The sequence below is a fragment of the Erythrolamprus reginae genome, chromosome 9, assembly GCF_031021105.1.
Source record: "Erythrolamprus reginae isolate rEryReg1 chromosome 9, rEryReg1.hap1, whole genome shotgun sequence".
NCBI classification, from domain to species: domain Eukaryota; kingdom Metazoa; phylum Chordata; class Lepidosauria; order Squamata; family Dipsadidae; genus Erythrolamprus; species Erythrolamprus reginae.
In genome coordinates, this window is record NC_091958.1 from 17,326,553 (window position 1) to 17,353,406 (window position 26,854).

Here is a 26,854-nt window from a genome sequence, read left to right on the forward strand (position 1 = left end):
AGCTCCACTCAAACTACAGGTGGCCTCATTTTCTTTGATAATAATCTCTCAGTTGTTGTTGCCTATGCATCGCTCTCCGCATGTGTGGCTGTATCATTAACTCTTGTTCTGAATCCAAGGAGGAGCTAGATAATTGATCTCCTTCTGAGCTGTCTGCCACACTCTCCTCCTCCCTGTCACTCATGTCTTCTTGGTCAGAGGAGCCTTCATCAGCAGATTCCACCGGGGGCAAAACAGGCCTGCAGCATGTGGATGTCTCCCCCACATCCACAGTCCTTGGGGCAGGAGCTGGGCCAGAGCTAATCACAACAATATAGAAGTTTGGGGGATTTTTTTCCCAAATCTTTACATTCTGCCTTTACATTCAGCACTGAGGTAGTCCAAATTCCAGACCCTGTTCCAATGGGTTTATTTATCTCACCAAATGAGGAAAACTCAACAGCTGCACACAAAGACACCAGAGTGAGTGAGTAGGGAGCAGAGAGCCAGCAAACTGGGATTCATCATTTTGTTGTGACAGGCAGCATTTCTGGAGTCCCAACCATTTCCATCATGGAAATAAATCGGGGCAGATCATTTCTAAAAGAAATAAAATATAAATACTGTATATTTAACTTTGTTCCATAAAAACCTCTCTCTTAGATTCAAAGGGGTGATTGTGAATAAATAGCTTAAGAACCTTCATATGAAAATGCAACATTAAGTCTCGCTATGTTGTTGTTGTTGTGTTTTTAAAAAGAGAGATTTTCATGTAATATTGAGTGATTAGGTTAGAAAAACAAGATTCCCCAACCCTCTCACATGGTCAATTTAATGAACAGGTTTGCAACCACAAACAGCTTGAAAGATCTGAAACACAATTATAAAATGCTGCAGAAGATAATGATCATTATAACAAAATCGAAGTACATTTTACAGTGTGGCAGGAGACGCAGAAGGTGAAGAGCTCATTTTCTCTTTCTCAAGAAATTATCGCTTTTCTTTTTCTTTTTTTAACTCTATCAGAATCCCGAGCCTACCTGGTACAATAAAGTCAGGCTTTAAGGTCCCGATAGAAGTGATATATGACTTAGCGAGCAAGGAAATTAATTTTTATTTATAAGATGAATGGGCAAAATAGTGGTTGTTCTTTGTTTCAGGCAGAATTATCTCCACCTGGTTGCTTATTTTGAATGAGATGTTTTTTAATTACAATTCTGGGTTGAGCTTTACACTAAGTTGTTTCAATGAACGATGGGGGACAACTAAGCACCATCATTGTTTGCAATAATGGTGTCCCTCGAGGCAGAGTTTTAGGACCAACACTCTTCATTCTCTACATAAATGATCTCTGTGACCATATTATCAGCAACTGTGTTCTCTTTGCTGATGATGTTAAAATATTTAATATCACCGACTATACTGCTACTCTTCAAAAGGATCTTGACGATGTAGCTGAATGGTCTAACAACTGGCAAGTTCAAATCTCAGCCAATAAATGCTCTGTCTTACACATTGGCAAAAAGAATCAGAACACAAACTACAAACTTGGTGGAAATGAACTTGTAGGCGATCCTCACTCTGTCAAAGACTTTGGAGTACTCATATCCAATGACCTAAGTGCCAGAGCCCACTGTAACATCATTGCCAAAAAAAAGCATTAAGAGTTGTTAACTTAACCATATGCAGCTTCTTCACCAAAACAATTGAACTGCTAACCAGAGCTTACAAAATTTTGTCAGACCAATTCTAGAATAGGACTCACCTATATGGAACCCACATTGCATATCAAACATAAATACAACCGAGAGAGTCCAGAAATATTTCACAAGAAGAGTCCTTCACTCCTCCTCTCGCAACAAAACACCTTACTCCACCAGACTTGAAATACTGCGATTAGACAATTTACAACTATGTCACCTCCGGTCTGATCTAACATTAGTTTATAAAATCATATACCAAAATGTCCTTCCTGTTAGTGACTACTTCACCTTCAACCCTAACAACACACGAGCACGTAATAGATTCAAATGTAACGTAAACCACTCCAAACTAGATTGCAGAAAATATGACTTCAGCAATAGAGTGATCAATGCCTGGAACACCTTACCTGACTCTGTGGTTTCTTCCCCCAAACCTAAAATCTTTAACCTCAGATTGTCTACAATTGGCCTCTCCTCTTTTCTAAGAGGTTTGTAAGGGGTGTGCATAAGCGCACCATTGTGCCTATTGTCCCTGTCCTACTGTCCTATTGGCTTCTTGTCTTATTATTTACTACTTGTGTTATGCTTATACAAACTACAATCCTATACTTTTTTGACAAAGCAAACAAACAAACATACTAGACTTTCAATCCTGGGCCTAGAAAGTTTAGCACTAAGACGCCTTAAACAAGATCTAAGTATTGCCCACAAGATCATATGCTGCAATGTCCTGCCTGTCGGCGACTACTTCAGCTTCAACCACAACAACACAAGAGCACACAACAGATTTAAACTTAATATTAACCACTCCAAACTTGACTGTAAAAAATATGACTTCAGTAACCGAGTTGTCGAAGCGTGGACTCATTACCGGACTCCATAGTGTCATCCCCAAACCCCCAACACTTTACCCTTAGATTATCTACGGTTGACCTATCCAGATTCCTAAGAGGTCAGTAACGGGTGAGTACAAGTGCACTAGAGTGCCTTCCGTCCCCTGTCCTATTGCTCTCCTATATCTCCTATACCTTTCTTCTATTCCTATATTTCTTCTTCTATTCTTCATTGATATGTTCTATTCCTATATCTTCTCTTCTCTTCTTTCTTAGATATATTTTACTATGTGTATCTTCTCTATAACCTTCATCATGTATTTTACTATGTGTATATAGATATATATCCACTAAAACCCTCATTGTGTATTGGACAAAATAAATAAATAAAATAAAATAAAATACTGAAAAGACATAAAACCGAGCTGCTTTGTCAGCCAGGAGGAAAGGCATTCTGCATGGGATTAGAGACACCTTCTTTTTTTAAAAGAAGAATCTTATGCCTTTAAAAATAAGCCCACAAACTTTGATCACACATAGCTGGATGGAAACACATTGTTTTTAACAACAACCATAAAAAAACACAGCAGAATGTAATGATCACTATAAGACAACTGAAGTACGATTATGGTCTTCCATGAAATGCAAGCCCATCAAAATCAGCAACAATTTTACTCCCTCTTTTTGTTTTGCAAGATATCTTCCTGAATTCTTTACCGAGTCTCGTTCAATTTGGTGAAGCAGAAATTGTAGAGCGGTGATGCTTAACCTTTATACAAAATCCTTTTGAGATTCTGATGGAAAGTATTTAAATGAATGAAATGAAATAGATAGGCAGAGACAATGTTACAAAGGAAACCCGTTATCTTTATGTTATCACCAGATTTGTATCTTATATGCCATCGGACAAGGATATTTGTGGAGGAATCACTAATTGGCCATAGTTTCACTCAGGGGTGAAATGCTAGTGGTTTAGGCTGGTTCGCCTGAACTGGTAGTAAAAAATGCTACTTGTTTGCAGAACTGGTAGTAAAAATACTATGAGGGTCATCCAGAAAGTAATGCATCACATTTTTTTCTTCAACAATTATTTATTGAACACAATGAAACTTACACACAAGAAAGAATGATGTTTCTTCTACACCCCCTATTTTTCCATGTAATCTCCATCACATTCTATGGCTTTCCTCCAGCGAAACACAAGGCGTGTTTCAATACCACTCCTTGTTCTAATGGACTCACCCTCTGTGCCCAGCGACTAACCGTACTTCTGTTGACTGCAGATTCAACATAAACTGTACACAAACATTTGTGAATGTTTCCAAGTTTTTTTTCTCCACAGTGAGAAATTCAATAATGACACACTGCTTGTAACGTATATCACTTACAAATACCATTTCCAAATACCGCTGCAGCTATGCTATCTGTCTGAAGAAACACAAAATTTACACACACACTCCTGACAATTCAAATAACCTATATGTAAAGTTTCACATTTGTACCATTGCTATAAGCTGAGAAAAAAATGTGATGCATTACTTTCTGGACGACCCTTGTAAAAAAAGTTTTTTAAAAATGTTCTGTGCACATCACACAGATGATCTCCTGCAAACTCCACTCCCCTTTTGCTCCTCTTTATTCTCTAGGGTAGTGTTTCCCAACCTTGGCCACTTGAAGATATCTGGACTTCAACTCCCAGAATACTCTAGCCAGCATTCTGGGAGTTGAAGTCCAGATATCTTCAAGTGGCCAAGGTTGGGAAACACTGCTCTAGGGGCCATTCACTGTCCACCTGTGCCTTTACTCCCAAGTTGGCCTTTGTTCTTTAACTGGTTCTTTCTCCTGGCAGCTCTGCACATGTGCACATTGGAAACAGGTTCCAGCTGTTCTTCAGCCCCAGTTATCTCTGACTGCGAAAGTAGATGATAATTATTGGATGGCCCTGGCCCCATCTCTGTTCAAGATGCCAGGACTGGCTCATGTTTGTCCTCACTGTCCAAGCCATGGCATCATGGGTTACTTATTGTTATCAAGGTTTTAATCTTTGCATGATGCCCAGAACTATTGCTGAGATGATCAACCCTGCAAATCATTTAAATAGGTGTAGCCTCAGTGCTCCCAAGCCATGTGAAACAAGATACTTTAATTAATAATCACTTCGACCATGGCATTTAGAAAAAGCTATTTGAAATAGAACTGACCATAAAACAGACATTTTTCTGCTCAATTTTCTTTCTACCATAAAACAGACATTTTTCTGTTCAGTTTTCTTCCTACCTATGCTTATAAGCAGTGATGACCATACGGATATGGTCAGGTACTCAGAATTGGTAGAAAAGTTTTGATTTTTTTCCCTTTTTTTCCCTTCTGGGCTCTGGGTATGTTTTTCCTATTGCAGTAAATGAGGTTGAATGTGTATTATTTTAGAAGAGGTGAGTGTGCATTTGCGTACATACATTTTATATAGTAGATAATGTATATTTTTGTGTGCCTGTGTGTAATATGCATGTACACATAGGGCATATATACATAGAATTAAATAGTATACTTTGGATGTTCAGTAATAGTAAATAGATAGGGACTGTATCTCTTTGAGACAAGGAGAGGCCAGGCATCCTAACCATAACCCAAACCCTTGGCATGAGTGACATCAAGTTGGCCACTTTAAGCCAGTCACATGACCTTTAAGCCATCCCTGGTCACATGATCGTCAAGCCACTCCCACCTGGTCACGTGGCCAGCAAGCCACACCTATAAAACAAGCCACGATCACAACGTGGTAGTAAAAATGTTTGCAGCCTTTCACTGGAGCGAAGGTGTAATCAAGTAGGTACTAGATGTGGATTAGCCACCTGAGATAGAAAGAGGGGAGTGGAGAGAGGGAAGGGTGAGATGGTTCAAATAATAAAATTAAAATTGGAATATAACTTAGGTTATTATGCTATTTTTGCAGCCCTTCACGGCCTCTAAGGCAAGTATTTTTCCCCCTGTATCTGGACTGATCATTTTTAGCTTTTATTTTATTTATTTATCTAGAACTGAACACACTCAAAACCGTAGAAATAGTGGTAGACTTTAGGAGAAACCCTTCCACCCTTCCACCTCTCACAATACTAGACTACACAGTATCAACAGTAGAGACCTTCAAATTTCCAGGTTCTATCATATCTCAAGACCTAAAATGGTCACCTAACATCAAAAACATCATCAAAAAAGCACAACAAAGAATGTTCTTTCTGCGCCAGCTCAAACTGCCCAAGGAGCTGCTGATACAGTTCTACAGAGGAATCATTGAGTCTGTCATCTGCACCTCTATAACTGTCTGGTTTGGTGCTGCAACCCAACAGGACCAATACAGACTTCAGAGGACAATCAGAACTGCAGAAACAGCAATTGCTGCCAACCTGCCTTCCATTGAGGACCTGTATACTGCACGAGTCAAAAAGAGGGTGGGGAAAATATTTACCGACCCCTCACATCCTAGACATAAACTGTTTCAACTCCTACCCTCAAAACGTTGCTACAGAGCACTGCACACCAAAACAACTAGACACAAGAACAGTTTTTTTCCGAACGCCATCACTCTACTAAACAAATAATTCCTTCAACTTCTATTCTACTAGATTTTCTCATCATTCCTATCACCCATTTCCTCCCATGTTGACTGTATGACTGTAACTTGTTGCTTATATCCTAAGATTTTTATTAATATTGCTTCTTCATTGCTTATTTGACCCCTATGACAATCATTAAGTGTCATACCACATGATTCTTGACAAATGTATATTTTATTTTATGTACCCTGAGAGCATATGCACCAAGACAAATTCCTTGTGTGTCCAATCACACTTGACCAATAAAATTATATTCTATTCTATTCTATTTTGTCAGGCACGTAGTAGACAACAGATATAAAAACATAATTATGAATACATGAATACATGAAATGGATACAAATAAAAGGGAACATTAGGATAGGGATAGTAGGCACATTGGTGCACTTATGCTCCCCCCTTTAATAAAGTCCTCTTAAGAATAGGGTGAGGCCTTCATAAACATCATCTCAAGAAAAAGGGGAGAAAAGAGCAGATGGAGAATGGTGCATGATATGTTTTAAACAGAAATAAGGTCTAACCAGCTACCATTAAAATGGTTGTGATAATAGACAGGAAGTAGGGAGAGAAACAAATGCTTGCCAACAGTATTTTATTGCATTGACTGGCATACACAAAATGGGTAAATCTCTTAGCAAGACAGAACTGGATATTGTGCCAAATCCTATCCTCCAATTTCCTGGAGGTTTTGCTCCCTCAAGACAACTTCAATTATGCAGAAAAAATTGGCAATAACTCAATGAGCTATTATTAGCTTAGAGGACATTGTCGAATCAGATGGAACAATGGTCTGGTTCTCTTTTTTATAAAAGAAAAAAAAACCCACTTTGTTTCTTCATTCTGAGTTGCACCCTTCTTATTTTTTTTTCCAATATCCAGTGTGAAATTATCCACTCTGCAAAAGGAAGAGAATGCAACATTTCCAGAAATAATACCCTTTTCATAAATCAGAAGAAAGAGGGGCTATTACTTGTGCCAGAAATTGTTCATGAAGTCAAAGGGAAGAATCTGTTATTTGTATATTTTCACTTCTGTAATACCAAACAGGATATATGAAGTTCAAACACAGCATGTTCAAAATCATTTTTGTTTAAATTAAACTTTGAAAGGCTGCTGATTTTCTATTCTTGTCTATCTTCTCAGGACAACTTTTTAAAAGGGCAAATTGTGTATTAAGTGAACAAGACAAATTAATACCCAGTTGTGTATTTGAGTCACATATTTTTAAATAAGAACCAAGATAGTTCTCCATTCTTCCCATGAAAACAGAAATATGTAGATTCTACTTATTTGTTTACAACAATTTAAGGATTCAAAGCAAGTATTTTTTTTTAAAAAAAACCCCTAATGTAAAATTTCATTTTATTTCATTGGATTTGTATGCCTCCCCTCTCCGTAGACTCGGGGAGGCTAACAACAGTGGTAAAAACAACATGCGACAATCCAATACTAAAGTAGCTAAAAACCCTTATTTTAAAACCAATCATACATACAAACGTACCATACATAAATTGTAGAAGCCTAGGGGGAAAGAATATCTTAATTCCCCCATGCCTGACCACAGAGGTGGGTTTTAAGAAGCTTACGAAAGGCAAGAAGGATGGGGGCTATTCTAATCTCTGGGGGGAGTTGGTTCCAGAGGGCCGGGGCCGCCACATAGAAGGCTCTTCCCCTGGGTCCCGCTAAACGACATTGTTTAGTTGATGGGACCCGGAGAAGGCCCACTCTGTGGGACCTAATTGGTTGCTGGGATTCGTGTGGCAGAAGGCGGTCCCGGAGATAACCTGGCCCGGTGCCATGAAGGGCTTTATAGGTCATAACCAACACTTTGAATTGTGACCGGAAACTGATCGGCAACCAATGCAGACTGCGGAGTGTTGGTGTGACATGGGCATATTTAGGGTAGCCCATGATTGCTCTCGCAGCTGCATTCTGCACGATCTGAAGTTTCCGAACACTTTTCAAAGGTAGCCCCATGTAGAGAGTGTTACAGTAGTCGAGCCTTGAGATGATGAGGGCATGAGTGACTGTGAGCAGTGACTCCCGATCCAAATAGGGCCGCAACTGGTTCACCAGGCGAACCTGGGCGAACACCCCCCTTGCCACAGCTGAAAGATGTTTCTCTAATGTGAGCTGTGGATCGAGGAGGACGCCCAAGTTGCGGACCCTCTCTGAGGGGGTTAGTGATTCCCTCCCCAGGGTAATGTATGGACAGATGGAATTGTCCTTGGGAGGCAAAACCCACAGCCACTCCGTCTTATCAGGGTTGAGTTTGAGTCTTTAGTCCCATCCTCAATAGAGTCCTACAATGTCTTCCTACCCCAAGATAGGGTCAGAACTGGAAAATGAATGCCTTTGAACATTATACAAAATAATCAGAAGGGGTAAAGACTGAGGGACGCTTGGATTTCCAAGAGAATAATTTTGATTGCCAAAGTGGATGAAATAATCTGGAATTGGTTGTTGCTGGATGGAATAGAAAATATTCTGCCAAAATCCCACTTAACTGATACAGTTTCATATATTATGCTATAGTGAGCCAATATAGATAGTCCTAAATATCATTAGTTACTATGAACAATGAGACACATTTTGAAGTATGGAGGGAAAAATTATTATTACCTTGAATTCTGGCCCAAAAATGATATTTTAGTGATGTGTGTGTGTACATGGTGGAGAAGGCAATTATTGTTCATGTATGTGAATATATATATATAGGTGCATATGTATATTTCTGTATGTGGAGAAGGCAGTTCATTTTCTAGATATATTTTTGTGTTTGTGTGTTAGAAAATTAACAAATCAACAAAATTGGATAAGGGCCCATTCTCCTTCTAGTTCTAATTATAAATTCCTTTAAGCCAAGTCATAATGAATAGTGGATAGCAACTGGACAGAACAAGCTAGTCAAATATCCAAGGATATAGCTGAATGCATTCAGAATATTTGGCTATGTTAGGAACCTTTTGAATATAAGAATCAAATATCAGGTGTTGCTTTAATTCCTAATGCAACAGCCAAAGAAAGAAGTAAACCGGAGATCAACTGTTGTGACTTTGCATTTTATTATACAACGGTATAATAGCAGTATAATGCCTTCAGTCAAGAGCCAAAGTAAAATTTACAGCTAAACTGGAATATGCATTGATTCCATACTTAGAAAGAGGTTGGAAACAAGCGATTCAATCCACTAAAAGGATGACACATGTTGATTTCCCCAGCACAAGTTTGTTTAATTAGTAATATTAGACTGTGGATTCGTTGGTATTCTCTGAGGTTGGCTGTTTGCTTGTAGACATTTCATTGCCTGACTAGGTAACATGATCAGTGCAACTGACGATGTAAAACCATGATGTTACTTTGTTGGGCAATGAAACATCAGCAAGCAAACAATCAACATCAGATAACATATCAAAGATTCCACAGTCCCACCATTAGTCAGATATATTTTCTTCTATTGTTAGAATTCTCGTTTCTGAATTTTGTCTACTACAAAAGGTTGTGACTAATTTAGAGGTCACGGAATCACCTGAGTGGTTAAAAAAGCAAACAAATGCAGTGATAATCCAGGGTTGATTCATTTTTCCAGATTGGATTAATTCATTGCACTGAGGTGTATAATACTTATTGGTTTGACAATACTTGGTAAATTGAAACAATGTCATCTGGCAGGACCCAGGGGAAGAGCCTTCTCTGTGGCAGCCCCGACCCTCTGGAATCAACTCCCCCCGGAAATCAGGATTGCCCCCACCCTCCTTGCCTTTCGCAAACTCCTTAAAACCCACCTCTGCCGTCAGGCATGGGGAAATTGATTCTCCCAGGCCATTCCGTTCTATGTATGGTTTGTGTGGGATGTATGACTGTTTTATATTATGGGTTTTAACTGTTTTTAATCATTACATTTGTATTGTGTTTTGCTGTTGTGAGCCGCCCCGAGTCTCCGGAGAGGGGCGGCATATAAATCTAATAACTAAATAACTAAATAACTAAATAACTAAATAACTAACTAAATAACTAAATAACTAAATAACTAAATAACTAAATAACTAAATAACTAAATAACTAAATAACTAAATAACTAACTAAATAACTAAATAACTAAATAACTAAATAACTAAATAACTAAATAACTAAATAACTAAATAACTAAATAATAACCAAATAACAATGAAAGAAAGAAAGAAAGTCACCTTTGCTTAACTAAAAAAACATGACCCCAGTGTGTGACTCTAAAGATGACTCACATCTGCCTCATTCAGCAGTATCTTGTCTTTTGCAACCTACAATTACTACCTTCACTTATCAGACTAAGCCAAAACTTTTTTAAAAAAACTGCACAGTACAGCTTGTATAAGGAGTCAGTCCACATTTCATTAAATTGGATTTCCAAGGGAAAAGAGGGGAGATCATAGGAAACATTTATGGATGCCCCCAGAATAAATAACATGATCAAATCCTGATTAACTTGAGATGGTATAATTCAGAAATCAGAACATGTCCTTTGACCATAATAAAATTATATTTAGCAAAGCATTGAGCATAACAAATATAACTTCAATAAGAGCTCACAGTTTTTATTATTGGTGATAACTTTTAAGGTAAGATGTTTTTGGTAATAACATCATCATCAACAGCAACAACAACAACAGAGTTGGAGGTCTTCTAGTCCAACCTCCTGCTTAGGCAGGAAACCCTACACTATTTCAGACAGATGGTTATCCAACATCTGCTTAAAAACATCCAATTTTGGAGCATTCACAACTTCTGGAGGCAAGGTGTTCCACTGATTAATTGTTCTGTCAGGAAATTTCTCCTTAATTCCAAGTTACTTCGTTCCTTGCTCAGTTTCAACCCACTGCTTCTTTTTCTACCCCCAGGTGCTTTGGAGAATAGTGTGAATCCATCTTCATTGCGGCAACCTTGAGATATTAGAACACTGCTATCATGTCTCCCCTGGTCCTTCTTTTCATTAAACAATTCTTGAAACTGTTCTTCATATGTTTTATCCTCCAGTCCCCAATCATCTTTGTCACTCTTCTCTGCACTTTTTCTAGAGTCTCAACATCCTTTTTGCATCAGAGGATAATCAGAACTTCAGAAAAAACAATTGCTGCCAACTTGCCTTACATTGAGGACCTGTATACTGCAAGAGTCAAAAAGAGGGCAGTGATATTTACTGATAACTTGCATCCTGGACATAAACTGTTTCAGCTCCTACCCTCAAAACATCGATACAGAGCACTGTACACTGTTCTGCCGGTGTGTTTCAACAGCCCGTAATTACAGGGTAATTAGTCCAGGAAGACACACACCACACGATAAAAGGAAAACCCAAAAGTTTTTATAAACAGAAAAACAGAAACAGCTCCCTTTTTAAATGTCAAAGGGATTTTCTAGTACACACAAGGCACAGGTTAAATGCAATCCAATTGCTCACCCAATAACTAGGAAATTGAGTCCAATTCTAAAGTCCAGAGAGTCCACACACAATCTTGAATAGCACAAAAACCACAATCTTGATGAAACAATGAATCAGATAAACTGCCATGAGGCTAAAACACCAAGCTGCACTTTTATCTGTAGCACTAATTACAGCAGCCCCACCCAACCACAGGTGGCCTCATTTTCTCTTGTAATAATCCTTCAGTTGTTGTCTCCTATGCATCACTCGACGCATGCGTGGATATGTCATTAATTCTTGTTCAGAATCCAGGGATGATGCAGATGATTGATCTCCTCCTGGGCTGTCTGCCACACTCCCCTCTTCCCTGTCACTCACACATCCTTGGTCAGAGGAGGCTTCATCGGCAGATTCCATTGGGAGCAAAACAGGCCTGCGACATGTGGATGTTTCCCCCACATCCACCTGCACATTCCTTGGGGCAGGAGCTGGGCCAGAGCTAACCACAACATACACCAAGACAACTAGACACAAGAACAGTTTTTCCCCGAACTCTGCTAAACAAATAATTACCTGAATGCTGTCAAACTACTGTATTTACTACGTCTTCACTACTATTACTATTAGTTTTTTCTCATCATTCCTATCACTCATTTCCTCCAACTTACGACTATATGACTGTAACTTGTTACTTGTATCCTTAAGATTTTTTATTAATATTGATTGTTTCCTCATTGCTTATTTGACCCCTATGACAATCATTAAGTGCTGTACCTCATAATTCTTGACAAATGTATCTTTTTTTCCTTAATGTACACTGAGAGCATCTGCACCAAAGACAAATTCCTTGTGTGTGAAATCATACTTGGCCAATTAAGAATTCCATTCCATTCTATTCTATTCTATTCTATTCTATTCTATTCCATTCCATTCCATTCCATCCTATTCCATTCCATTCTATTCTACACCAGATTGAAGACTAATGCACATTTCTCCCAGTAATTCCTAAGTTAAACTTTTCCAGCATATTTTTAGTTTTGCATCCGTCTATTTATGTGGTCTTTCATTCATCAGTACCCGGTCATTGGTTTGATTTCTGAACAATATAGTGTCGGAGCTGGGCAACCGGAATCCAGAATGTTTCTTAAAGCATCATTACACATCTGAACAGGAGCATTTATATCCCAAAGAAAGGCCAGCCATAGGTCAAGATTTACAATTTGAGCTGTCAGTTTATCAGGTTGAAGCAGGTGGCAGGGGCAGAGAGAAATCAACCCCGGTAGAAGTAAAAAAAAACACAGCAAGAGACAGACGAGAAGCACTGATAAGTGATGGGTGAAACTATAAGCCCAAACTGACAAATAAAAAGCTGGCTAAAGTATACAAATGAAATGGAGAATCAGTTCTTGAAAGAGGTGACCCCATGACAAAGACTTGTCAATCAAAGCCAGAGAAAGAGATTTCCCATCACATTTTCTGACATTCAAAACTTTCACATTGCAGATCCAATAACAGTAATGATCGCCAGCCACTTTAAAAAAAAATGAACTCAGTACATTAAGAATAAAAACTATGGATGGGGCATGTGAAGAAATAAAAATCCAAATTGGTAAAAGTGAGGAAGAAATAATACAGTGAGCAATATAAATAACCTTAACGTTAAATCATGTGGATTTTTTTTTAAAAAAAATGTATGCCTATTTCAGCTGCATCCATATATAATATTAAGCCAGGACTTAATATTCAATTCACATATCATGCTAAGCCACCATAGCCTGGTTGAAGCATTAGAATAAATCTAAGGAGGGAAAATACACCTTATTTGACTTATTGGTACATCTAATCGTCATCTATTGTCCACTATGATTATCAGAGGTTTGTCAGGAGGGGGGTTTTTTTTAGACCTATTCAAAAATCCTTAGGGTTTGGGGTTTTCTTTGGGGGGGTTGATTTTTTTTTTATGTTTCTCTGCTCAAAAACATGTTCAATATCAAGACCTGATTTTATATTCTTTATATTAACTTATTAACTTATTACAGATTTATAATTTTATATCTTATATATTTGTAATATATTTTATTAGTACATTAATCTATTACTAATTTCATCTATTTTAATCAATTGGGGGGGGGGAGTTAACTGATGGATAACTGGGGTGGGTGCAATAATGTGTATGGGATGAATGATTGGTATAAGTGGGATGGTTGGAGTGGGTGGGGTTATGCCAGGGATGAGATGAATGGAAATAGTATGAATGATATATTTGGGCCACCTGACGCTGGAGAGGCAGGAGGGGAGGGGGCACCGATCTCTGGGGTGGCAGAGGGTCGGAATATCCCGGTGTTGCTAGGGAGAGGCAGATATGGCAGGAGCCACGGAGTTAGCCGTTCCAGGGGAACAAGGGATCGCTATCTAATAATGATTCCTTGTTCTGGCTCCGTGAGCTCAACCCTGGTCACTGGTAACGAGTGTAATTCTGGCCCTGGGCTCAGGTTGCTGCTACTCAATGCCAGGTCGGTGGTAAATAAAGCTCTCCTCATCTGGGATTTAATCCTGGATGGGGAGGCCGACCTGGCATGTGTAACTGAAACCTGGCTGGGCCCAGAGGGAGGAGTTCCTCTCTCTGAAATTTGCCCAGCCGGGTTTCAGATATGGCATCAACCTCGACCCCAGGGAAAGGGGGGAGGAGTGGCTATTATAGCCAGGGAGAGGCTTTGCCTGCGTAGACTCGTTGCTCTAGAGATTGCGGGTTGCGAGTCCCTCCTGGTGAAGTTGGACTTAGGGGTTCAGGTGAATCTTGCTGAATATCGTCATAACAATAGCAATACCGGAAAGTGAAGGCCAAGCCTTAACAGTTCATTAGACATCAATCAACTTTAATTTATATTATTACATATTCATAACATAATCAACTTACAACCACATCCTTTAATTTGTGATAAAAGTATAGAAAACTCTTCACCATAATAATTCTCAATTTATCATAGTCATTAACTAATTCATTATTTATAATCTTCAGATAAGTTTACTTGAAAAATCTTAACATAATCAACTTAGAACCACTGTGTTTAATTTATAGTAAAAATGTAATCTCAATATAGGTCTTTCTTTCTTCACCCTTGTAGTTCCCAATTTATCCGTCATTGAATCTATTCTCACACTGTTACATTAAAAGGCCCTATACTAATAATCTTTCGCTGCAAACCCAGCATAATCATAATTGCAAACCCAGTATAATTATCTGATTTGGACTTGAGACTTGCATAGAAAAACACATTTACTAAAGCCTGTGAAAGTAGAACCTTAAATGTAAGCATTTGGGTCTGTTTCTTTGTGAGTTTTACTGTTTCTCTTAGCATCACCTGAAAGACAAGGCAGGAATAAGTGAAAATTCTGATTTCTACAATTTTTCTGAATGAGAATTTTTCCCAGTTGTTCTACATGATCGGAAAAATAACCTGTCTCGGGGACTAATTTGGAGGAAAAGGCTGCATAGAACTTATTTAAAATAAATGAGCAAACAAAAGAGGCAGAAGGCATATATAAGACAGAAGAGTGCTGCTATCATTCCTGTCCCTTTGAAGAGACAAAGACAGATGATTGTAAAAATGTGCAAAATAACAAGGGAACAATTCATAGAACGTTAAAAGGGGGGGATGTCAGGTGGTGAAAACAGTTACTTAAATTTCTTCTCCATGCCACATTTTTTAGTTCAACCATCTACTGAATTATCCCTAACAAGTAACCTTTTGCCTTCTGATTCTACGCCGCAGCTGAAGGATTACCTACCACTTCCCGAGGAGTTTTAATCATTAGATAGCTTCTCAGAAGGCTTAGCTGAAATCTACACCCCTGCATTTTCATTAGCTTTTATCCTAGTGTTGAATTCATTGGCCAATCTCTCTTGAGTTTCTCTTAAACTTCTTATCCTTTAGATTCACTGTGGATGGATTAGTCAGGCGTTGAACGGCACCGTTGTCTCTAAAAGATTGCTCACTCAACAGACATGAGATGACCAGCATTCAAATGTTATAGATGTTGGAGATATTAGTCTCGTCCATTAAATTGTTTCCTTGCTTGATGCAAAATGGAAGGGTGAACCATCCAGTATTCCAGTTTCCGTTTCTATTCTGTGCCTTTATGTACAGAAAGGACTTAAAACTAGCATAACCAAAGACTTTTTTGGGATTTTCTAAGTTGATTATCCACAATATTGTTTTCAGTGAACCTGGAAAGTCCTGCACTTCTGGATTGATCAACACCACCGATAACACAGAAAGACCTTGACTTTTGTCCGAATGGTCAAACATCTGGCAACTCCCAATCTCAACTAACAAATGCTCCATCCTACACATTGATAAAAAGAATCAGAACACTAAATACAAGCTGAATAAAGAAAACTTTACAGACATCCCTCACTCTCTCACACTACTAACCAGAGCATACAAAACTTTCGCCAGACCAATCTTTGAATACAACTCATCAGTCTGGAACCCACACTGCATTTCGGACATAAACACTCTAGAAAATGTCCAGAGATACTTTATCAGAAGACTTCTTCACTCTTCCACTTGCCACTGAATACCCTACAAAACCAGACTTACAATCCTAGGTTTAGAAAGCTTAGAACTACATTGCCTTAAACACGATCTAAGCATAGCCCATAAAATCATACGCTACAATGTCCTTCCTGTCAATGACTACTTCAGTTTCAACTGCAACAACACACAAGCACGTAACAGATACAAACCTAATGTAAACCACTCCAAGCTCGACTGCATAAAATACGACTTTAGTAACCAAGTACAGTAGTTGATGCATGGAACTCACCACCAGACTCTGTAGTATCATCTCCTAAACCCCAAAACTTTCCCCTTGGACTATCCACTGTTGACCTCTCCCGATTCCTAAGAGGTCAGTAAGGGGCGTGCATAAGTGTACCATAGTGCCTTCCATTCCCTGTCCTAATCTTTTTCTCTTACTAGTATCATGTATATGAATATTATTATATCTAATATTTTTCTTATTTTTCTCTTTACTAGTATCATGTATATGAATATTATTATATCTTTACATACCTCCAATATGTACTTGACAAAACAAATAAAATAAAATAAAATGAAAACTGCTGCCTGTGTGTCTCTCTCCATCCCACCCAATTTTACTAGCTATGGTCAAGTGCATGATATTTATTATTATTATTATTATTATTATTATTATTATTATTATTATTATTATTTATTAGATTTGTATGCCGCCATCTCACTCTCTAAGTCAGTGATGGCGAAGCTTTTCTGGTTCATGTGCCAAAAGGGGGTGAGTGTGAGTGTGCTAGCACGCATGCAAGTGCCCAAACCCCTCCCCGCCCTCCCCATGCATGTGCACCCCCCTCTCACTGCCCCCCATTGCATGCGCACAGGCTTTACTAAAGTGTTCTGTCTGGGTTTTCCCAGACCTCAACACCAACTGAAAAAACAGCCAGACACTCTGGTAAAAGCCAAAAGTCTTTTATAGCTGGAAAAAATAAGCACAAAGGAAAACCTGTCTTCACAACAGACAAGCTATAATACGTTACAGCAGGGTCCTGATGTCCAGTCAATCCCACAAGCTTCTTGCTGGCACACACCCCCAAGGTTTCAATAGTCCAAGGCACAAACCAGGATTGTAAGCCACCAAAGTTCACAGACAGGTCTCACGAATCTCCAAGATAAAACTCCACAAGCCAGGAAGGGTGGGTCCACCTTTTAACCATTCCCAAGAGCACCACACCCAAACCCAGCTGTGACCTCTAATGCTGGAAATACTTAGCCAATTGAGTCCGTCTCTGATTAGCTCTCCTTTGTCGCATATCTATGATGTCTTGAGCATTTTCCCCTAAGGAATCCAGGCTGCTTGCTGGGGAGAGCTCCCCCTGGTGGGACTCTGGCTGTCCTTCTTCTTCAGCCTGGGATTCGTCTTCCTCGTCAGTCTGCACCTCCTGTTCCTCAGCCTCTCCCTCTGAGCTGGAAACCGACAGAAGGTCAGCCATTCCCGGAGGGGTCCCAGACTGAACCACAACACTAAAGCTAGTACATGAAAAAAAATACACAAACGGGCAAATCAGAAGTTTAAGAAAACGCACTTGAGGTTTGGCATTGTGCTGTTTTTTACACTCCAGACGGTTCAAGGAATCTTCCTGAAGCTCCGAAGTGCAAAAAACAGCACAACAGGCAAATTGTAAATTCAGGAAAACACACTTCAGATTTGCTGTTTTGCTGTTTTTTTGCACTCCAGAGCTTCAGGGAGATTCAAGGGCTTCAAGAACCCTCCAGAGTACAAAAATCAGCACAAAAGCAAACCAGACATGTAATTTTTTTGAACTTCTGGTTTGCCCATTGGGTGATTTTTTTAACCTCCTGGGCTTCAGGGAAGCTTCCCTGCAGCATCCGCAGGGTGAAATGGCCTTTCCCAAGGGCAAAGGTCAGCTGGCCAGGGCACACATGTACACTGGACCTGACACAGGGCAAAATCTCATGTGCCCTCCGATATGGCTCTGCATGCCACCTATGCCACACGTACCATTCTTTTGCCATCACGGGTCTAAGTGATTCTAAGCAATTTTGAGATTTGGTGATGTTGAATAAGCAAATATTAATCTCTCTCGTGTGATCTCTCTTGCTCTCTCTGTATGTGTGTGTACATGGGAAGGGGAATAGATGGATAGATAGATGAGAGAGTGAGAAAGAAAGAGAAATAAAGAGAAAGAGAGAGAGAGAAAGAGAGAGAGAAAGAGAGAGAGAAAGAGAAAGCGAGAGAGAGAGAAAAAGAGAGAAAGAGAGAGAGAGAGAAAGAAAGAGAGAGAGAAGAGAAACAGAAAGAGAGAGAGAGAGAAAGAGAGAGAGAGAGAATGAAAGAGAGAGAGAAAGAGAAAGAAAGAGAATGAAAGAGAGAGAGAGAAAGAGAGAGAAAGTGAGAGAGAGAGAGAAAGAGAGAAAGAGAAAGAAAGAGAGAGAGAGAGAAAGAGAGAGAGAGAGAGAGAGAAAGAGAGAGAGAGAGAGAAAGAATCAAGTGGAATTGAGTGGCACACGTACTTGTTACGTTCTGGGAATAGACAGAAATTGACTGGGAGCATGCTGGGTGCAAACTAAAGTGGAAATTATCCATGGTAATTTTTCAACAAAAGAACATGTGGGTAAAAATAAAATTGAATAAGAGCTTACTAAATGGAAACCAAGCTTCCAGGATCTTTTTTTTTGTTTGGGTGGGAGGCAAGGGTAGCTTTCAAGAAAATGATGTTTCCCATCTCTCAGTGCCATTGTATCTTTTATGTACTATCTCCTCCTACCTGCCTACATCATGAATAATTTTTTCTTGAAGCATTCTTGATGAACAGATGCCTCTTTGGGGGCCATGAAAGAACCTGAGAATTAAACACAACCTTTCCTCACCTTGGAAATGTGAGCCTCAACAGACCGTAAGCCGCCTTCACTTCGGTTAGTCTTCCCAGCATTGAAAAGAATACACTGCTAATCTCAGAATGGGGGTGTATATGTGAACTCTTAACTGCATTATAAAGCTAAAACCCATACTTTTCAGGAAATTGCAATGCAATTCAGAATGCAAAGAGGGGGAAAGTGTTCAGGGACGTGCTTTAGAAGAAGCTATTTATTAAAATGTACCTACTAAGAAAACACAGCAAAAATTCTCATTCTTCAGAAACGAGAGCATAAGATGTTTTTTTTAATGCACACACAAATATATAATCATGAATCTCTATAAAAATGAGATGGAATGCAGTCACACCTAAAAACAGGAGAAGCAGTATGAAATTGGCTAAGATTAATCACGCTATTTCCCATGAACAAATACTGACATAGGGCACCCTCAACTAATCACAGTTCCCAATGACATTTTTGAAAAGATGTACAGATGGGTTTTTTTCAACAGAGGAAGAAAGGATATAGTAGAATTCCAGTAGAAAACTCTATCACATAAAGTCAGATGTGTGGGGAGGGTTTAATGCTTTCATTCTTTTTCTAATGAAGAACGCATGAATAATATCATTCTGGTGCATGTTGATAGAACAAAGAAAAGCAGTACCTAGGAGACTGGGAGAAAAAAACACCCAAAAATATGTAGGGAAAGTCTTAAAAGATCAACTTGTTAGACAATGTGCTATGCACAAAATGATTTTGAAATCATAATGATCTGATTTAATTAGAACAAGAAGCAGCACTTCATCTTTTTAACTGCTGGAAAAATAAAAGCCTTCCCCATTTGATAAGGAATTTATTGCTTTTAATGCAGCTTCTTTAAACCTTTATTTATTAGTTTTGTAGAGCAGACTATCTCACATATGTGTCTCTAGGCAAATTGCATTTTTTTAAAAAGAAAAGCAATAAATATTAATAAATATTTTTTTTAAAAAAATAATATCACATTGATGCTCTGGTTATACAAAAATACACACAGCATACGCACACAAAGAAGCATCTTAGAGGTTTAGTATTTTGTTTTAATATGGATGCAAGATGTGAAATTTAAATAGAATTAATCAAAATTGAAATTTGGTGGTGCTGACCTTGGGAATAGAGAAGGTATTAGTAAATTGGTGGGTGGGTAGAAGGAGGTCTGAGCGTGCAGAAAAGACAGAAACATGAAAAACTCAAAATAACCCTGCCTTTATTTTCATGAGACACAGAAAAATTCAAACAGGTTTGCTACTCTACTATAATAAAGACCATTCCTAGAGCCTCTACTGTTCTCATTCCTTGCCCTGGTCTATCCAAATGGTTGACACATTAACACATAAATTCATGAAGAGCCTTGCAGGCTTAAAATTATGTTATTTGAAATCCATCTATCTGTTTCTTACAGTAGCAAAATCTTGGACCTATAGGATTCTGAAGGAGAAACTATGGAACAAGCATATTCTTTCTCATCGGCTAACTAGCATGCAAAATTCTGTAGCTCTGAACACGGCTGTTCCACATAATCAATTACCATTGCTAAACTTCTCTGCCATGAATTTCCCTCTCTCTCTTCTTGAAGGCATCTAAGGTATCCATTCCAAATCGGGCTAGAATAACTTCTCTGAAAGAAAAGGTAGAGCTAACTGAATTCTTGAATTTGTTTTACAGTGAAAACCATTGCAAAACCTAGAAAGCTCAACAGAACTCTATCTCAAACTAGATGACCAATTTATTGCATTTTTCCTTTGTCTTGTTTGCATAAAGACAAATTCACTGGTGGTGAATTTACATGATACTATTGTGTGTGTGAGAGAGAGACATTAGGACAGGGGACAGCAGGCATGATGGTGCACTTATGCACGCCCCTTACTGACCTCTTAGGAATTGGGTGCGGTCAACAGTGGATAGTCTAAGGGTAAAGTTTTGGGGGTTAGGTGGTGAAACTATGGAGTCAAGTAGTAGGTTCCATGTATTAACTACTTGGTTACTAAAGTCGGAGAAGGTGTAAAGAAGATCTGATCATCAAATGCTAGAGCTAGAGGTATAACAAGCAGGAAGAGGGAGATTGTGATCCTGCTGTATAGAGCACTAGTGAGACCACATTTGGAATACTGTGTTCAGTTCTGGAGACTCCACCTACAAAAAGATATGGATAAAATTGAACGGGTCCAAAGGTGGGCTACAAAAGGGCGGAAGGTCTTAAGCATAAAACTTATCAGGAAAGATTTAATGAACTCAATCTGTATAGTCTGGAGGACAGAAGGGAAAGGGGGGGACATGATTGAAACATTTAAATATGTTAAAGGGTTAAATAAGGTTCAGGGGAAAATATTTTAATAGGAAAGTGAACACAAGAACAAGGGGCACAATCTGAGGTTAGTTGGGAAAAAGATCAGAAGCAACGTGAGAAAATATTATTTTACTGAAAGAGTAGTAGATGCTTGGAACAAACTTCCAGCAGACGTGGTTGCTATATCCAGAGTAACTGAACTTACTCTAGGTTAAACATATATCCATCCTAAGATAAAATACAGGAAATAGTATAAGGGCAGACTAGATGGACCATGAGGTCTTTTTCTGCCGTCAGTCTTCTATGTTTCTAAATGATCCGTGCACTCTCTTCTACTCTTGCTCCTGTCATTTTAAATAGCCTAAGATGAAAAGATATGATCTGTGTGTGTACCAGAAAGTGTCAACCACGCTTATCCTTTATGCAGAAATGGGTATTTCTGAGTCTTAGGAATATATACAACAGTCCTATTTAAAAAACGTGTTACAAGAAATCAATTCACCCCTTGGAAACAACTATCTTTTTCTTTTTCTTGGAATTTTTCCTATAGGACAAATACGAAAAGTAAATTGCAGAATGAAAAGAAAAATAAAAGACAGAGGAGAAAGATGGATTTATTCAATCAAATCCAATAAATTAAAAAAAATCCTATCGTTTGTTTGTTTGTTTGTTTTGTCAAGTACATATTGGTAGTATACAAAGATATAACAATGTTTCTATACATGATACTAGTAAGAGAAACATTAGGACAGGGGACAGTAGGCATACTGGTGCACTTATGCACGTTCCTTACTGACCTCTTAGGAATTTGGTGAGGTCAAGAGTGGATAGTCTAAGGGTCAAGTTTTGGGGTTAGTTGATGATACTACAGAGTCTGGTAGTGAGTTCCATGCATCAACTACTCGGTTACTAAAGTCGTATTTCCTGCAGTTGAGTTTGGAGTGGTTTACTAAGTTTGTATCTGTTGTGTGTTTGTGTGTTGTTGGGGTTGAAGCTGAAGTAGTCGTTGATAGGAAGTACATAGTAGCAGATGATTTTATGGGCTATGCTTAGGCCGTGTTTAAGGTGACATAGTTCTAAGCTTTCTAAACCTAGAATAGGAAAGCACGCCCCTTACTTTCTCCATCCAATCCATAACCAATCTCAAATGCAAACTAATCAATGAAAGAAGCATTATTAACAAGAAGTCTGAATTCCTCCTACTACTAAACACTCACACCTTTGACGTTATCTTTGTCTGAGAAACATGGCTAAATGCGTCCCTTCCCAGACTCCATCATCACAACAAACTACCTTGTCTTCCAGTCTGACCATGAATCCCGCAGAGGAGGCGGAGTAGCTGTATTCTGCAGAAAGACATGCCTTACAACTAAACCTGTGACCTGTTGCATTATTGTTTCAGAGATATTTCCTTATTAAACAGGAGTGACTCCCAACTCCCAACGTCACTCATGCCCTCATCACCTTGAGGCTCGACTACTGTAACGCTCTCTACATGGGGCTACCTTTGAAAAGTGTTCAGAAACTTCAGATCGTGCAGAATGCAGCTGCGAGAGCAATCATGGGCTTCTCTAAGTATGCCCATATCACTCCAACACTCCGCACTCTGCATTGGTTGCCGATCAGTTTCCGGTCACAATTCAAAGTGTTGGTTATGACCTATAAAGCCCTTCATGGCACCGGACCAGAATATCTCCGGGACCGCCTTCTGCCGCACGAATCCCAGCGACCGGTTCGGTCCCACAGAGTTGGCCTTCTTCGGGTCCCGTCGACTAAACAATGTCGTCTGGCGGGACCCAGGGGAAGAGCCTTCTCTGTGGTGGCTCCGACCCTCTGGAACCAGCTCCCCCCTGAGATTAGGATTGCCCCCACCCTCCTTGCCTTTCACAAACTCCTTAAAACCCACCTCTGCCATCAGGCATGGGGGAACTGAAACATCTCCCCCTGCCCATGTTGTCTTGGTGTTAGATTGATTGTGTGCTTGTTTTTCAATATTCTGGGGTTGTTTTTTATGAATTTTTTAGCTTAAAATTGTAATTGGATTGGTGGGTATTGGATTTGTTATTATGTATTGTTTTTACTTGTTGTGAGCCGCCCCGAGTTTGCGGAGAGGGGCGGCATATAAATCCAATAAATCTAATCTAATCTTTTCCTACTGGCTTCTGGGAATATGGCAGGGAGCATGGGAAATCACTTTCTTTCCTCTTCAATCTCCTTCCCTTCCCACCAGGCAAGTAAATTGGGATTGTGAGAGTGGCTGGGAAACTATCATAAAATGTTGAAGATGAAGATCATGTGACTAAAGAAGAGAATAGCAGCAACCAATACTAGTCACAATTTAATCTGGTTAAAGATAAAAACAAAGCAAAACAAGGGTATTAGCTCTGGCAATCTCATACTACTCACCAGAGCCTACAAAACTTTTGCCAGACCCATCCTTGAATACAGTTCATCTGTCTGGAACCCATACCACATCTCGGACATCAACACCCTTGAAAATGTCCAAAGATACTTCACCAGAAGAGCCCTTCATTCCTCCACTCGAAATGAAATACCCTACGAAAGCAGACTATCAATCCTAGGTCTAGAAAGCTTAGAACTACATCGCCTAAAACACGATCTAAGTATTGCCCACAAGATTATATGCTGCAACATTGTACCTGTTAATGACTACTTCAGCTTCAATCACAACAACACAAGAGCATGCAACAGATTCAAACTTAATATTAACCACTCCAAACTTGACTGTAAATAATATGACTTCAGCAACCGAGTTGTCGAAGTGTGGAACTCATTACCTGACTCAGTAGTGTCAACCCCTAACCCCCAACATTTTCCCCTTAGACTATCCACAATTGATCTCTCCAGGTTCCTTAGAGGACAGTAAGGGGTGTGCATAAGTGCACCCGTGTGCCTTCCGTCCCCTGTCCAATTGTCTCTCCTTATCTCATTTATCTTTTCTTCCTTTCAAATATGTTCACCTATACTTTTATATCTTTTCTTCTATTATTTTCTTTATTTATATTATTACATATCTATTCTCTTCAATGTGTATTATGTATTGGACAAAATTAATAAATAATAAATAATAAATAATAAATAATAAATAATAAATAATAAATAATCAATAATCAATAATCAATAATCAATAATCAATAATCAATAATCAATAATCAATAATCAATAATCAATAATCAATAATCAATAATCAATAATAAATAATAAATAATAAATAATAAATAATAAATAATAAATAATAAATAATAAATAATAAATAATAAATAATAAATAATAAATAATAAATAATAAATAATAAATAATAAATAATAAATAATAAATAATAAATAATAAATAATAAATAATAAATAATAAATAATAAATAATAAATAATAAATAATAAATAATAAATAATAAATAATAAATTAGTAGACTATGGATAATACAGGTCTAATATTCTTTGTAATCATCACAGCTGACCTTGTACTTTTTTGAATCATTTTTTCTTCTGATTTCAAAAATGCAAATAGTTTTTCTGTAGCAGGCATAGTTTCCACGAAGCAGCATCATTATTATAAGGTATAGGAAATAGACTGGTGACATTAAGAAAATGGTACACAAGTCCTACAAAAAAATATTTTTTGTAATCATGACCTTGTACTTTTCTGAATCATTTTTTTTGTTTTGATTTCAAAAATGTATATAGTTTTGTATATAGGAAATATACTGTCGACATTAATAAAATAGTAATCTATATATCAGAAATAACAATCACAAAAATGCTTCCATATCAAACACTTTATGTGATTGAGCAAAACTAAGCATATTTTTGAAATCAGGGCATCAAATTCCATAAAACATATGTATTAATTTAGCTGATGATTTTGTGTGTGTGTTGACTAGTGTAATATATATTATATCATATGATTATAATTTATTTTGGAAATGGTGTTACAAGTTTTAAGAATTTTTTAAAGTCTGTTGTGTCGATTGAGATTGCCAGGCGATCTTAATAGACGTGACAGTCAGCCAATGTTTTGTCGGAAAAGCTGTAAATTACCCTGTTGCATCAGTTTAGCTCGGAGTAATAATCTCCCCTGACCAATTTCAAAAACGGTCTTTCATTTCACAGTTTCCACCTCATTTATATGTCATTGCATTTTTTTTTAAGTCATTCGAATTTGGCAAGATAGGTCAGCTGTTGTTTAGCTGCACCTCCAGAAAGGCCGTTGTTTGACCCCAAGCAAATCCTATCTACCTTTCCATTTACACAACCAACTCATTTTAGTCTGAATAGAATATTCCTCAGGAGCTGTTCAATATTTTCCTCCTTTCTTGTTCTTCTCATCCTTTTGTAAAACAATGGCTATACAGTGGTACCTCGTGATACGAACCCGGGGTTCGGAAACTTTTTGCCTCTTCTTACGAACTTTTTTCGGCTTACGAACCTACCGCAGATCGCAAAATGGTGCTCCGCTGGGTGCCGCGGCCCGGCTGTCACCTTTTAAAACAGCCGGGGGGGCTTCTGGGCGTTCTCCTGAACCCGAACCTGAACCTAAGTTCAGGTTCGGGAGGCCGCCGAGAAGCGCTGCCGCCTGGCTGTCACCTTCTGAAACAGCCGGGGGGCTTCTCGGCGTTCTCCTGAATGCCGAAACCGGAAATTCGGGTTCAGGTTTGGGTTCCAGAGGCTGTTTGAGAAGCGTGGCCTCCACGAAGGATGTCTTCATGATGTCAAAGCTCCGCCCATGGAATTCCCTATTGGGATTCCCCACCTCCTTTCCAGCCTCCAGATCGGCCGAAAACGCCGCCACCGATCGCAAAAATGGCGCTCCACCGGGCGCCGCCACCCGGCTGTCACCTTCTGAAACAGCCGGGCGCTTCTTGGCGGCCTCCGGAACCTGAAACCAAACTTCCGGGTTCGGCGTTCGGGAGAATGCCGAGAAGCCCCCTAGCTGTTTCAGAAGGTGACAGCTGGGCGGTGGCGCTTCTCGGCGGCCTCCCGAACCCGAACCCAAAAAGTTCAGCCTAGCAGAGTGCCATTTTGTGATTTTTTTCCCCCCTTGGCACTCATTAATCGCTTTTACATTGTTTCCTATGGGAAGCAATGTTTCATCTTACGAACTTTTCACCTTACGAACCTACTTCCGGAACCAATTAAGTTCGTAAGACGAGGTATTACTGTATATATGCTCCCTTGCCATCCTTTACAGAGAAGGAAGGATGAGAAACCTTTCAAAAACCTGTGAAAAATCTCCTCTCTCATCTTCCTTTCCCAAATACCTCGTAAAACTTACAAATGTCTCATTTGAATGTTAAGCAAGAAGAAACAGTTCACTCAATAAACTGGCTATGTGTGTATCTGGGTGTACAGTTGTCTACGTTGTGTATTGGCACTAATTATGAAGAAAAGGCTGAGCCTGAATACAACAACAAGGTATGAACTATGAAGCATGCTAGAAAATTGATAATTCAATAGACCGCTAAGGAGCACAATAATTTTGGGATGCGATGTTGTTTTCTGAGGGTAAATGACACCTCCAATAACTATGATTTTTTGTTGTTGTGCCTCTGGGCACTTTGTATGAC